Consider the following 14,538-nt stretch of genomic DNA (forward strand, 5'->3'; position numbering starts at 1 on the left):
ATTCCCTGGTCCTGAATGGGGTAACTGTGCCCCTGAAGGACCAGGTGTGCAGCCTGGGAGTCATTTTGGACTCACAGCTGTCCATGGAGGCACAGGTCAAATCTGTATCCAGGGCAGCTGTTTACCAGCTCCATCTGGTACGTAGGCTGAGACCCTATCTGCCTGCGGACTGTCTCGCCAGAGTGGTGCATGCTCTGGTTATCTCCCGCTTGGACTACTGCAATGCGCTCTACGTGGGGCTAACTTTGAAGGTGACCCGGAAACTACAACTAATCCAGAATGCGGCAGCTAGACTGGTGACTGGGAGCGGCCGCCGAGACCATATAACACCAGTCTTGAAAGACCTACATTGGCTCCCAGTACGTTTCCGAGCACAATTCAAAGTGTTGGTGCTGACCTTTAAAGCCCTAAACGGCCTCGGTCCAGTATATCTGAAGGAGCGTCTCCTCCCCCATCGTTCTGCCCGGACACTGAGGTCCAGTTCCGAGGGCCTTCTGGTGGTTCCCTCACTGCAAGAGGCCAAGTTACAGGGAACCAGGCAGAGGGCCTTCTCGGTAGTGGCGCCCACCCTGTGGAACGCCCTCCCATCAGATGTCAAAGCGATAAACAACTACCTGACATTCAGAAGACATCTGAAGGCAGCCCTGTTCAGGGAAGTTTTTAATATGTAACATTTTAGTTTATTTTTCATCTTTGTTGGAAGCCGCCAACTAGACAGTCCAACTAGACATGTATAGACTTGACCTTCACAAAAAGTGCATGTGGCTGGACAAGAAGGCAGTGGTGATCATTGCCCAAATACTGGTACCACCAGTCCTGTTAAATGTGTCATTGAAATCATGAAGCTTAAGAAACACTAGTAGAGAACTTGGAGCTGGGTATAAATAAATACTTTTGAAAATAATGGGTCCTTCTTTTCCTTTATTATTTCATAGTTAGCCACCCTATACATCAAGTAGCAGAAAAACACACAAAGAGGAATAGAGATGAAGAAAATAGTCAGGGAAAATATTGCATACAGTTCTTTGGCCTGGAGCAACTATCGAAACATACTTTCAGTGTTACGATAAATCAGCAGGAAGAAGAGGTTTTTTGTTTTGTTTTTAAGAATGCTTGTGGGCACTTTAACTTTCATCCTAGCCATGTGCAGTCTGTGTGCTTACTATCATTTTTGTGTTCAATGAAAAATAAAGGCAGGGGGCTTAAGTCGTTTGGCAAATTATCTGAGCATACTTCATGTGCAAGCTTCTCTCTTCACCAGCTCTCCTGCTCAACAAGCTAAAGGTCACTGAGTGCAGGAGAAACCAATCAAAATGGTGGCAAATCAGGCCAGTTCAAAATGGCAAAATCAAGCAGCATTTCATTTGACCAAAAAATGGTTTTCACAATTCTGTGAAATGATGCGGGGAGGGGGGCATTGTCTTGCTACTGACATGAAGTAAAGAAAGTGAGAAAGATTTCTGAAAGGGGGGGGGGGGCTTTAGCTACTTTCTACAAGGTCACATGTACACAGGTTTCTTGTTGTTAACACGAGTGCATTTTGATTCATGATTATTCATAAGCATCACCTATGAACTGCATAAGTCGGCCTTTACCTGTTGATGCATCTGGAATGAGGGAGAAAATAGCAGCAATGGGGCTTAGTTATGTGTTGTGAAGGTTTCAGGTTTCATTGTGGGAAGAAGAAGCATGAAATGGTTGTCAACCTATCTCTGGAGATATAAAATCAAGTTGTCCCCCAGGTCTATCTCCACCTTTGGTGAAACACCAAAGTCCTTTGGTACATGGAGAGCATGGCTGAGTCCTTGGAGATAATGTACTAAAAAATGAGGGAAGGTGTTATACTGTGGTTTTACATGAGCAATATAATGCAAGAAGCATTATCATGACAATGACATGCTTAAAGTTATTTTTCAAAGGCTACCAGGGCTCGAATTCCATGGCTCAAATTTTTAAAGCTTGTGTGAATCAGCATATGATGAAATGAGTCATGCTCATTCAGTGCACATTGTCCCAAAGGGTACATAAAAGCAGCCATCAATATACTGTTCAAGGTTTTTCTGCCACTCAACATGACGGTTTGTGCCTTGGTTTGAGGAGATGGGTACTAAAAGGGACTTGTTGAAGATATGGCATTCCTGTATGCACAGGAATGCTTGTATTTCTAGTTTGGCTTACTGTAGATAAGAGCACAGGTTTTCATGTCGTTCTAAAGCATTACGTCTTAGGAAGGAGGAAAATGCAAAATTCTACATCCTAGAGAGCATTTCCATTTCAGAAAGCCTATCCCCGTTTCTGTCTTCAAGGTAAAGGATCTGCAGCTCAGTGGTAGAACCTTGCTTTGAATGCAGAAGGTCCCAGGTGCAATTCTCAGCATCTCCAGGTAAAGCTGCGGGATAACATTGTTTGAAATCCTGGAGAGCTGCTGCAGTCAGTGTAGACAATACTGAAGTAGAAGGGGCAAATGATCTGATACAGTAGCAGGCAGTTTCCTATGCTCCTCTGAAAGGTAAACAGACTCTTCTGATCTGAAATAAAAACTAAGTGCCATGACCTAAAGCAGGATTAACCCTGCCACGGCATCTTTCAGAGTCATGAAATGATAGCATTTAATTTCCAGCATCCAGGTTGTTTACCCATGGCCATATGAAATCTATACCTGCAAATAAGCATGAGCATAGATTCCAAACCTTTCCCTGTCTAATTTACTTACCCACTTTGCATGCAAAAGTTGCGCTGTAAATTCCAGGACAGCATGGGATTTTAAATGACTTCATTACAATGCTCAAAGGCAATGTTTTATTCCTTTAGTCCTAGATTCTATTTGTGTTCGCCACCAAGGATAAAATGGGAGGTGGTACTGTATGCATCTTAAAAAATAGAGACATCACCTTGCCAACAAAGGTCTGTATAGTAAAAGCTATGGTTTTCCCAGTAGTGATGTATGGAAGTGAAAGCTGGACCATAAAGAAGGCTGATCGCCGAAGAATTGATGCTTTTGAATTATGGTGCTGGAGGAGACTCTTGAGAGTCCAATGGACTGCAAGAAGATCAAACCTCTCCATTCTGAAGGAAATCAGCCCTGAGTGCTCACTGGAAGGACAGATCCTGAAGCTGAGGCTCCAATACTTTGGCCACCTAATGAGAAAAGAAGACTCCCTGGAAAAGACCCTGATGTTGGGAAAGATATGGGCACAAGGAGAAGACGACGACAGAGGATGAGATGGTTGGATAGTGTTCGCGAAGCTACCAGCATGAGTTTGACCAAACTGCGGGAGGCAGTGGAAGACAGAAGTGCCTGGCGTGCTCTGGTCCATGGGGTCCCGAAGAGTTGGACACAACTAAACGACTAAACAACAACAACAACAACAACAACAACAACAACAACTATATGCCAACAAGTCATTCTTCCTCTGGCAGCTTCTAAAGGTCCAATTCTCAACTGTTATTTGGCGTTTATCTCCTGGATTTTGAACCCATAGTTTCCACCTATCCCACCAGCTTGGGGTAGTTTACAATGTGAGACCACCTACTAAAAATAAGCAAATAAAATGCAAGCTAAATAAAGCATGTACTTGTTTCTTCAGCCCTACCAAAGCTTCCTGATCTGATGAGCCTCTCTAATTGACTCTACTACCACCAAGGATGATTTTCAGTGGCAAGAGGAAAACATGCACAGACATCCCTTAGCCTGCCATGCTTCTGAGGGTTTTTTGTTGGGGTGGGGAGGAGTCTAAGTCTCTCTCTGTGTGTGGTTATGTATATGTGATAGTTTCAAATCAGCATGGTTCAGGAGCAGCCAGTGTAGAAGGTTATTGCTGCACACCTTACACATTATGCCAGAAAGACTGGGGTACCCAGGCCAGTTACAGAAACTTCTAGCTCTTGTCTAGAAGTTCTAGGAGTCTCCTGGACAGCTCCTCTGCTCTTCAGCACTTGACCCACTGACTTGTGTTAATCTTGCTGAAACTGCTGGACAGCTCCCCTGGCTCAATTGGAAATCTGGGGAGGATAGACTGTAAGAGAAGTCTAATGATATTTAGTTAGGATCAAATTTAGGGTACACAATAGACCCTTAGCATATAGAATGTAGTATATAGAATGTAGTTGGAGTCATGCCCCAAACTAGAAGTTGGGGGATACTTGAGGACAGAGTTTGTGAGCAAAGAAAACACAAATACATTGAAATGGATTTAAGTCTGCAGTGTTGCTAGGATGTTTTCTGGGAAGTAAGGGGGATGCTTTTTAGAACATGAGGGCTTGTGTATTTGTTTCTGCTCCATCACAACCCCTTACTACTCAAGTTGCATATGTGCAGATTAAATGGCTTCTTCCAATTCTTCCTATGACAAAAGAAATTTCTTTCTCTGTAATGGCTGCCCAGAAATTCCAACAATTCAGTGAATCGGGGAAAATGGAACAATGCCTGTTAGTGTATTTAAAAAGAAGATAGTGGAATTGATGTTTTGAAACTCAGTACATTAAACTGAAACTCTTTCTGGATAATATAAGCATAGAAAAGCAAATGCATACAGTAAATGCATATTATTGTTCTGAATAATATAACATTCCACTCAAATGTATTACAGTGGATTGCCCTAGCACATGAGAATAGGAAAAGTTACTTCAGGATTCCAATCAGTAGAGAGAAAAGCTGTCTGGCAAAATCAGTCGGCCAGCTACTACAGCATCTCCGTTCTATTTATAGAAAGCCTTTCAAAGCAAGCTCTGCTGCTGTCTGTATCATGTAGCAAAATTACAACTGCAGGACAAGCATTTTGTAGTATCTGTGGCACTTGGCAGGAAGTAAGAATTGGTTCCCAGCCAAGGAGACCAAAAAAAAAATTGATATGGTTGATTATGATTGAGGGGGTGAGTGGAATTATGCAAAGGTAGTCACTGGAGTAGCTTCCAAAGGAACATTAGGCAAAGGCTTTTGATGATCCCAAGAATGTGCTTTGCTGCTGGGCTGGAATTGATGCAGACTTCATGAGAAAGATATGGGATAAGTGCACCGTCAGGCCTCTGCAATTCGCGACCCATCAAGCTGACCCACTATATTTTGTGGCCTCTTCAAAGCTTAACAGTCCAGAGGAAAAGCAGAGAGATTTATTGAGTATCTCCTGAGCAACCCTTTCCTGCTTAGTGGCTTCATTCTGCAGGCTTCACATATATTCTCAGCAGGAAAAATGCTCACAGAACACTTGCGCTGGGCAAGGAATTGATGCTATTTTAAAATGTATGGGGATGCTATTCTCCTGCAGTCGATTGGATGTTTGGCCTTTTAGAAACGAAAAGAGGGCAGGTATATTGTCAGCATCTCTCCCTAAATAGAAATGCAATGCTTAGCCCTGCGACTACTTCTTGCCACAGCTGGAATCCATATCCTTCATCAGAACTGTATTGAATACCGATTTTCTGTACTGAATGTCTAAATATAGACAGCCTGTGTGTGCTGAGAAAGATTTGGAGTGGTGAACTTTGCATGTTTGGATGAATGCACATAGAATCTTCTACATCAGGGTGAAGTGCCTCCAGCCCAGAGGCTCAGAGGTTAGGCAGCGCAACCATTTTGAGCAAACCACATCCACCTGACATGTGATATCTGGCACAGAAAAATTCAAGCTGTGGCTGCAAAGGAAGAATCGGGAATGTGCTCCTGATTCATCCTTTGAAGTCAAAATTTGAATTTGCAAATAGCTTTCCTTTGCAGCCATGCCAGCTTGAATTTTTTTTTATTAAAAAAGTGGCGAATTCAAGTTAGAGATGCAGAAGCAGAATCTTCATCTGCAGCCATGGGTGGCACTGAACAGCCATGCCTCCCCCCAGTCAAAGTGGCCTATCGAGGGTCAAGCCCTCTCCTTGATCACTTTTAGATCAGAGTTGCTGATCACATCACAAATCCCAAGCACATTCAGCCAGATGTACAAAGATTTGTGCTCATGGTACAAAGGGTTAAGGCAGGGGTCAGCAAACATTTTCAGCAGGGGGCCAGTCCACTGTCCCTCAGACCTTGCGGGGGGGCCAGACTATATTTGGGGGGGGGGAATGAATGAATTCCTATGCCCCACAAATTACCCAGAGATGCATTTTAAATAAAAGGACACATTCTGCTCTTGTAAAAACACGCTGATTCCCGGACCGTCTGTGGGCTGGATTTAGAAGGTGATTGGGCTGGATCTGGCCCCCGGCCTTAGTTTGCCTACCCATGGGTTAAGGCTTCAGCCAACAGGGACAGGGGTGTAGGGAGTGTGGCTCTCCTAGTCAATAACAGCAAAGAGGATGAAAGTTAAGAGACACTTGCCATTAACCAAAATGGCAATTGTATCGGCTGAAAGCATTAAGAATGAGACCAATGGATTTATGTATGTGGCACTTCATTAGAAATTTGCTGTGTGGGTGGTGCAGGATTTCTAGTGGAGGACTGCTGAACAATCTAAAATGTATTTTCAATAAATCTCAGAAAAGTGGTACCCAGAGATCATTTGAAGTTGGGTAAAAGGGATCGAGAGATGAAAGCTTTTTTTTGGGGGGGTGGAATTAAAACCCCTGTAGCAATCACAATGTTTCAAAGAGAGCTTCCCCTGACATGTTAAGGCCTTTCCCAGAGTGGCTGGGGAAATCCAGCCAGATTTGGGGGGGGGGGGGTTAAATAATAAATTATAATTTTATATTATATTATATATTATAATTATAATTATAATACCTATGAGTGATACAGGTTACAATTTATGTTAATGACTGCAAGTACAGAATGTTTTCAAAGTTATTCTAGGTTGATGAATGTGGAATCCAACGGTTAGGACTGGGTGATAACTGGTCTTCAGCTTCACAATAGATCACCAACTAAACATCATGATATACCAATATATCACAATGTCTGAAATAAGGATGGTGCATTGGCTGGCTTCATGGTTTCTCCCACATTGTGATTTTTGCATAATAGTGCACACACACACATCCATCATGATTCGCAATATATTGCCAGGTCAAAAATTATGAAACCAATATCATGATATGGACATCAAACTGGTTTTGGAAGGGGCATTATATTGAGTGTGTGTATGGTAGAGAAGGAGTCTGCCATCAGAGATGGATTTAGGGAGCATGTTCAGTTGCACTGGGTGTGGGGCCTGGGAGGACTGTAAGAGGGGGTGCCGCAACTGTGATGTAAAATGGAAGACAAGAGGTGGGGGGGCACCGAATTTTGGTGTTGCTGAAATTTGAGACCCCCAAGGTCCGCCTCTGCTGCCTTGCCATACAAATGGCATTTCCCCTGTAGATCTGTTAATTTAATTTTCGTATCTGCAAAGAACTGCTGTCTATTTGGTGTCAGGCTACATTGGCCCAAGGGTTATATTCCCTTCTAGGCATCATTCTGGAGGCCAAATGCCAGTGGTGGGCGGGGGAAGAGGCAAAAGTGGGTGGAGCAACGGATATAAATGTTGTCTTTGTAGAATAGGCTAGTTCCTACTCACTCATCCCTCTCTATCCTTTATTCAGGCAAGCAAGATGCATTATCAAAGTTCAATTATGTGTTTTAGCCAGGCAAAAGCACTCAAAGAGAGTGCCCAGTAGGGTTGATGATTGGTATGCCCTGGGGAGAAGGAATGTGGCCTGAGGAGGAGTCTCAAAAGGCCATACAGAGAGGCCTGGAGATCTGCATTTATGTACCAGGCCTGAGGTTTCCCATTGCTGGGCTACAGCATCTGAGCATCCACACTTAACTGGATGACTCCAGTGGAATTCAGAGCAGGATTTCACAACCAGTATCAGACTCTTTAAATGGCTTACACATGCCCCCGCCCCCAATTTGGCTAAAGCCAAGAACGTGTTGACTTGACCGATCAAACAGAATGATGTGATATGAGTTATATAGAGCAAGTTATACATATGTAATTGGGTGGTTACAATGGACTCACATGTGATTTAGTGGAGAGATGACAGGCAATGCTGTAATAATTGAGTAATATAGGTGGGTCTATAGGCTAAGGCCATGATTTGACAGTGGTCCTTTGCTTCAACGGAAGATAGTGGTGTATGTCAAAAGAGTTCAAAAGAATGATCTTTACATAGTTTATGCTGTGTAGTAACCGTGCCAATATCTGCAGTGTGAGATCAGAGCATTGCCATGGCAACAGTTGTAACACACAAAAAACAGGTACGTAAATTATGGATGCATCCAAGTAGCTAATCATTTGAAGCGCCTTATGCTCAAATGTAATGATTTCTAAAATACATAATTCTAGGAATTAAAGAGAGCAAACCACAGCTTTATTTATATTTATTTACTACTACAGCATAAAAAAAAATCAAAGTGGTTTAAAACAATCTGAGATAGCATATAACACAAAACATCTTAGATTTTACTTTAGAAATATCTTCTATTGCAGCAGTTAAAAGTACATGGTATAAAGCTTGATGAACAGGAAAGTCTTCAGTGGGGTTATAATTTGCTTTGTTCTCTTTTGCTAGCTTCAATATACTAGAAATATGTTTATGCTTTGTATAGCTTTCTCCTGAGCCCAGTAAGCAAATTTGCCACCCTTATCGCTTCCACCCCTTTTAAGCTCCGTAGGGGATCAGTCATTTTTCTCTGAAGGATTTCAGGGTTGCTTGTGCTGCCAAATGGGACATGACAGAGACAATATCTTCTGAATCATATTATAAAAATTGTCATCTTGACACTGTCAGGGTCTAAGGGGAAATGACATAAATTTTACTCATAGAGCTGGAAATTCTAATCAAAACTGATTCTGCTCTTAAAATATTGGCAGGACTGTTCAAATAACTTAGAAGGTTACTTGTTATCCTGTCAAGTAAATACATGGAAATATACACCTCTAATGATGAGGTATGCTATAAACATAGACAAGTGTCCTTTCCTTACTTTGGAGAGTATTTAAATGCACTGCATGGTTCCCTGAACTTGGAATGACAGGCGTTCTGAACATGGCTCACAGCCAGAACGGGGAACCTGTGGCCCTGCAGATGTTGTTAGACTCATAACTCCTCTCAGCCCCAGTAAGCATGATCAATGGTCAACACCAATGGGAGTAGTCTAACTTAAATCAATACTCAAGGTGCAAGAAATATGGATGAACATGCTTATCACTATTGCCCTCTGCATGTTCCAGGGCAATGATCTGCACTGGAGAAGCCTGTTCTACAAATGGAGGCTTCCTTACATTTCGGAACCCTGGATATCTAGATTCCAAAATATGTGAGTGTCTCCACATATAGAAGTGGTTTCTTTTCTACAAAGCTCCTGCACATACTTTCCACTCCTTGTCTCTTGTGGGTAAAGTAGAAAATGGAACTACATGATCTAATCTGGGGCCCCTAGAGGGAGAACTCAGAACGACCTCCCTACTTTTAGGGAAAGGGGTGATATGAAAAACTACCCATCTCCTTGGGCAGAGACAAGGCCGGTTGCTTGGGGAATCCATTGAGTCATTTACTTCTGTGGGTCAGTTGTAAATGAATAAATGTGGATCTAATTCAGCCCACTTACCTCTTTATTTCCAGCTTCAGGGTCAATGCAGGAATGGCCTCCGCTGCTGTTTTCCACAAACTCCCTTCTCACAATCTTTCCTCATAGCAAAGCAATAGACAAAAACAGAAGCACAGCTGTCCTTCTGGCCTATGCAACAAAGCTTCTCTGTGTGCATCACCCAGTTTACAACTTTTAAACAGGATGCACATCTAGATATTAATTCCCATCCATGTATTCATACATAGAAATATTCATCTTTTTGAAAGCAGCACAAAGAAAACACATTTGCACTCCAGAGGGCCTACAGATGTGCATCTGATTTCCACCTCTAATCTAGAATTTTGTATATTCATCTCCTTAGCTAATGTGTGGCAAAGAAGCACAGGACCTTCTCCCCACCACCACCATATTTTTTTTTTAATCCCACACAACAAATATAACAAAAGAAGATCATTACGTACAACCCACAACATTTCCCCCCACAGACCTTCATTTGTCGCAGCTTGTTGTGTAGCTTGCTGGCTTTTTATTGGTTAGAAGTTTAGACTACCTGTTATATTGGTTCTAAAGAGTTCTAAAACAGCAAGTCTAGTAGTTGAAGGACAAGAAAATCTCTCTCACTCTCTCTCTATTGTGTGGTTTTTAATACTTCAATCGTTGTCATGGCACTGCAGATGCATTAATGTTGAATCTGGTCATACAATGTCTCTTAGAGTCCTTTTATAACCATTATGATACTTGACTTCAATTGGCACTTTCATGACTAAGGAAGAATATCTTGATATTTCTTTGTCTTGGGAAATGTTGGCTTCATTGTATTAAAATTACAGGCTTGGGGTCTTGCGGTGGAGGAGCGATAGTGCTTCCATCCTACACAATGAAAGATCTGTGTTCTCAAAATCTTGTGACTTGCTTGAAATGTAGTAATTTGTATCCCAACAACTCATCTGGTATTCTCATACCCTATTCCCCCAAACAAAGTTCCTCTTTCTCTGTAAGCTCGGTTTATCTTTCGACTTTTCAAATGAAATTGAGCTTTGCTTACAAATGAGAACTTTTTAAATACCTTCCTCTAATCTAATGGTAACCTTTTCAGTTCTAACATTGCTGTTGTTACACAAGACACCTTCACGCATGCTCATCTATACTGTATTGTGCTTGTGGTGGTGAAACCTCTGGCACTCACTGGCTGAATGTGTGTTATAATTCAGAATGTTCATTTGTTCATGGAACAAAGCAGTTTACAGACTGGCTTCTGTGAGGAATGGAAAGTCGTCAGCATGGCTGGGATAAAAGCACAGGGGACAGCTGAAGAAGAGGCAAAGAAATGAAGGAAAGCTAATAGATTGGGAGCTCAGAGGCATGGTGTAATTTGGGAATATGTGCAAAATTACACTAACAGCTTTGTTTGTGTCTTTAGTTACCCTTCCCCTGTGTCTGATTTCTGTTCAGAGTTGAGATGCTAGCTGTAGTGGGCATTTTGAAACAGCTCAAGGCTACAGGCCTCTGCCATGACTCACCCACCCACACCCACCCTTTCTCCAATGAATGTGGGTATGTGCATTGGCAGCTATAAAGCCAAGGCTAGATTCAGCAGTGATGTGGGAGGGGGTTGGTGATGATGGTAGAGCTCTCTTCAAACTTGGATCTCTTGATATACAGGTTGCTGTACTTATTGGAGGTTGCCGCCCACACACTTCTATTGCGCTTGCTGCTGGTGTGGTGGCTCCTCTGTAAAACCTCTTTAAACAGCTTGCAGCAGAGTTTCTTCCTGGCGGCAGAAGACAAGAGACTACGAGACTTGTGCAAAATACTCAGTCAAGAGTTACTTTATTTCTTGGCTGGTTCACAAGCGACTATTTACATACGGTACATACAGTATAAACTCACAGCATGTGGGTACTCTTTCCTCATTCAGGCAAATGCAACCTGCAACTTCCTCTTTTTTATTTTCGTCCCAAGCTATAACCAATCAGCCTAGATTGTCACTCCTAACTATTAAAGAAAACTTCTTTAGAAGAAGAAGAAGAGTTTGGACTTGATATCCCGCCTTTCACTCCCCTTAAGGAGTCTCAAAGCGGCTAACATTCTCCTTTCCCTTCCTCACCCCACAACAAACACTCTGTGAGGTGAGTGGGGCTGAGAGACTTCAAAGAAGTGTGACTAGCCCAAGGTCACCCAGCAGCTGCATGTGGAGGAGCGGAGACACGAACCCGGTTCACCAGATTACGAGTCCACCGCTCTTAACCACTACACCACGCTGGCTCTCTTTAAAGTACAAACACCTTTTTCTGTTTCTTTGAGGAATGACTTCCTAACAGTACTTAGTAGTATAGTTTATGATGCAGCAGCATATCTTGACTTTATGTACATCATGTATTCGAATTGTCTTGTGTCTTGAAGCAATAAAACACTTTACACTTAACTGTGTGGGCAAGGAGTATTCTTCAGTATCTACTCTGGAAAGGCTGACAATGAGAAAGGAGAAGATTCTGAAACTTTGCTGGACTATTCTGCTGGTGATGTGCAACTCTGCTAATCATACTGGTATAGGTGTGATATCAAAACACAATCAAAGGAGGATTAAGGAAGGCTGTAGAGTAGGCAATGAACTGAGTTTGGGCATTAAAATGTAGGGGTGCTTTAGGACATGATCTCTATGAATTCCAGTGTGAACTGGTTAGATCCATGCCTCCTCCACTAAAATGCAGATTGGAAGGTAATTATCCTTCAGATTTTGCACTTCTCAGAATTTTGCAGCAAAGTTCTTGGCTCAAAAAACTATACCAAAATGCATTTCAAATCTGTCTTTTAGAATGTCATCTATTTTAGAAATATATACACTGGAATAAAAGATGTATTTAAATACATATTTGGGGATGAAATACATTTTTACATACAAATGTTCATGCAGAGCTGCCCCTCTTAATCGGAGATTAATGCAGAAGTGGGACAGTACAGAACTATGAATGAACATATGGAAAACTGGCATGGACTGGGAATGGGATACAATTAATTAAATGCAAACAAAGCCTCTGTGGCAAGCAGTGCTCTGAAAAACAGGCCTCTTTTAGCCGACTCCTATATTGTACAGCGGGACTGTAAATCAGCGTCTTTGCAGTTCCCCTTAGCTAGCTGCTTAATCTATTACCTCACTAATGCAGAGGTGGAAATAAAACGAATTTGGCTCACCTGATCAGCCTTGCATCCTAATTAGAAGGGATGATAAGCTAATGAGTTTGCATGTTCTCTGGTCCTATTATGGTTTTCTTTGAGGGCCATATCATATTCCAAGGGGAGTTGAGTTTGCAGCTCTGCATCGATACACTTAAAAGTTCCTCTGGTAGCCCTCTTTTAAAGTACAGTGGTACCTCGGGTTAAGTAGTTAATTCATTCCAGAGGTCCGTTCTTAACCTGAAACTGTTCTTAACCTGAAGCACAACTTTAGCTAATGGGGTCTCCTGCTGCTGCCGCGCCGCCGGAGCACGATTTCTGTTCTCATCCTGAAGCAAAGTTCTTAACCTGGGGTATTATTTCTGAGTTAGCGGAGTCTGTAACCTGAAGTGTATGTAACCTGAAGTACCACTGTATACATTTTGGAGAAACAGTGTGATGCTAGTTTCCCACAGGCATCTTATGTTGCTTGTTTCAACAATTGATCTACCACTTAACACGCAAGTTTCATGTGGTATACAGTAAGATTACAAAACACACACACAGTGGATAAAACCAATTAAAATAAATCATAATAACAGAAAACCTACTTCACTTTAAATGTCTGTTGAGGTGGCCTGTCTGATCTCAGCCAAGTTCCACAGAATCAGACCCACAATACTGAATGCCCACCTCCTGGTGGATACAAGCCATTCATCTGAGTCAGATGGGTCCATGAAAGAGACTCTACCCAAAATCCCATGATTGGGCATGGATTTAAGGAGTTTCTACATACTAAGACCCTTAGACCAAGCTGAAATCTGCCTCTAGCTAGGAGATATACCCCTAGAGGATTAGTTCATAGTATATCCCTATAGGTTTAATACCCTGCTCTTTCTCCTTATCTCCTAATGCTTCTTCTTATGCCCTCAAGTTCCTTTCTCTTGATGCTTATCAAAGCCCCTTTTCACATTCATATCTCAGATTTGCATTTCAAATAAGAAACCCAAGGAATGAAGTAGCACATCAAAATGCAGCAGAGACTAAAAAGCACACACCACATTTTATGAATGTTAACTAAAGCCTCTAGGTTCTTCCTGTGGCTAATATCACATGTGTAACAATTCTGCGGACACTGTAGCTCAGTCAAATGTGTATCAGCAAAGAACCAGTTGCTGGGGAACAGCAACAGAAGAGCACTCCTGCCCTCCTTTCCTGCTTGTTGGCATCTGATTGGATACTGTGGGAAACGGGATTCTAGACTATGTAGACCTTTGGTGTGATCCAGCAGAGCTATTCTTATGTTCGACTGAATGACATGATGTTTGATCAGTGGCCCAATTCAGAATTATTTCTGACAGGCAACAGCTCTCCATGGTCTGAGACAGGTTTGCTCCCCCACCCCAGATGTTACCTGAAGTCCTTTGTGTAGAAATACCACATTTGATACCTGCAAAGAATTTGCTCTACCACTGCACTGATCCTCATCTTCATGTGGGAAACCATGACAAATGCTCTCTTCTCCTGCAGTTTAATGGTGCTGCAAGGCCAACAAAAGAGGCTATTCCTACCACCTACCAGCAACAAAAGTATCACACTTCACTCACAGCCTTGAATAAAACCTCATTATCCTTTGCAAACCTGCATCATCATCATCACCACCTGAGGCACTTCTCTGTGTGTGCCCCCTTCATGAGAGGTCCAGAGGATGACAACATGAGAATGGGCCTCTTCTGTGGTAGTTCCCCATTTGTGGAATGCTGTCTCCAGAGCATTCATTACATATCTTCATTACAGATCTTTAGGCACCAGGTGAAAACATTCTTAGTCTCCTAGACTTTGGCTAATTAAACAATCTATGGCTGTTTAACATGTGTGGGAGGAGGGGT

Source organism: Podarcis muralis, chromosome 10 (assembly GCF_964188315.1).
Source record: "Podarcis muralis chromosome 10, rPodMur119.hap1.1, whole genome shotgun sequence".
Classification (NCBI taxonomy): Eukaryota; Metazoa; Chordata; class Lepidosauria; order Squamata; family Lacertidae; genus Podarcis; species Podarcis muralis.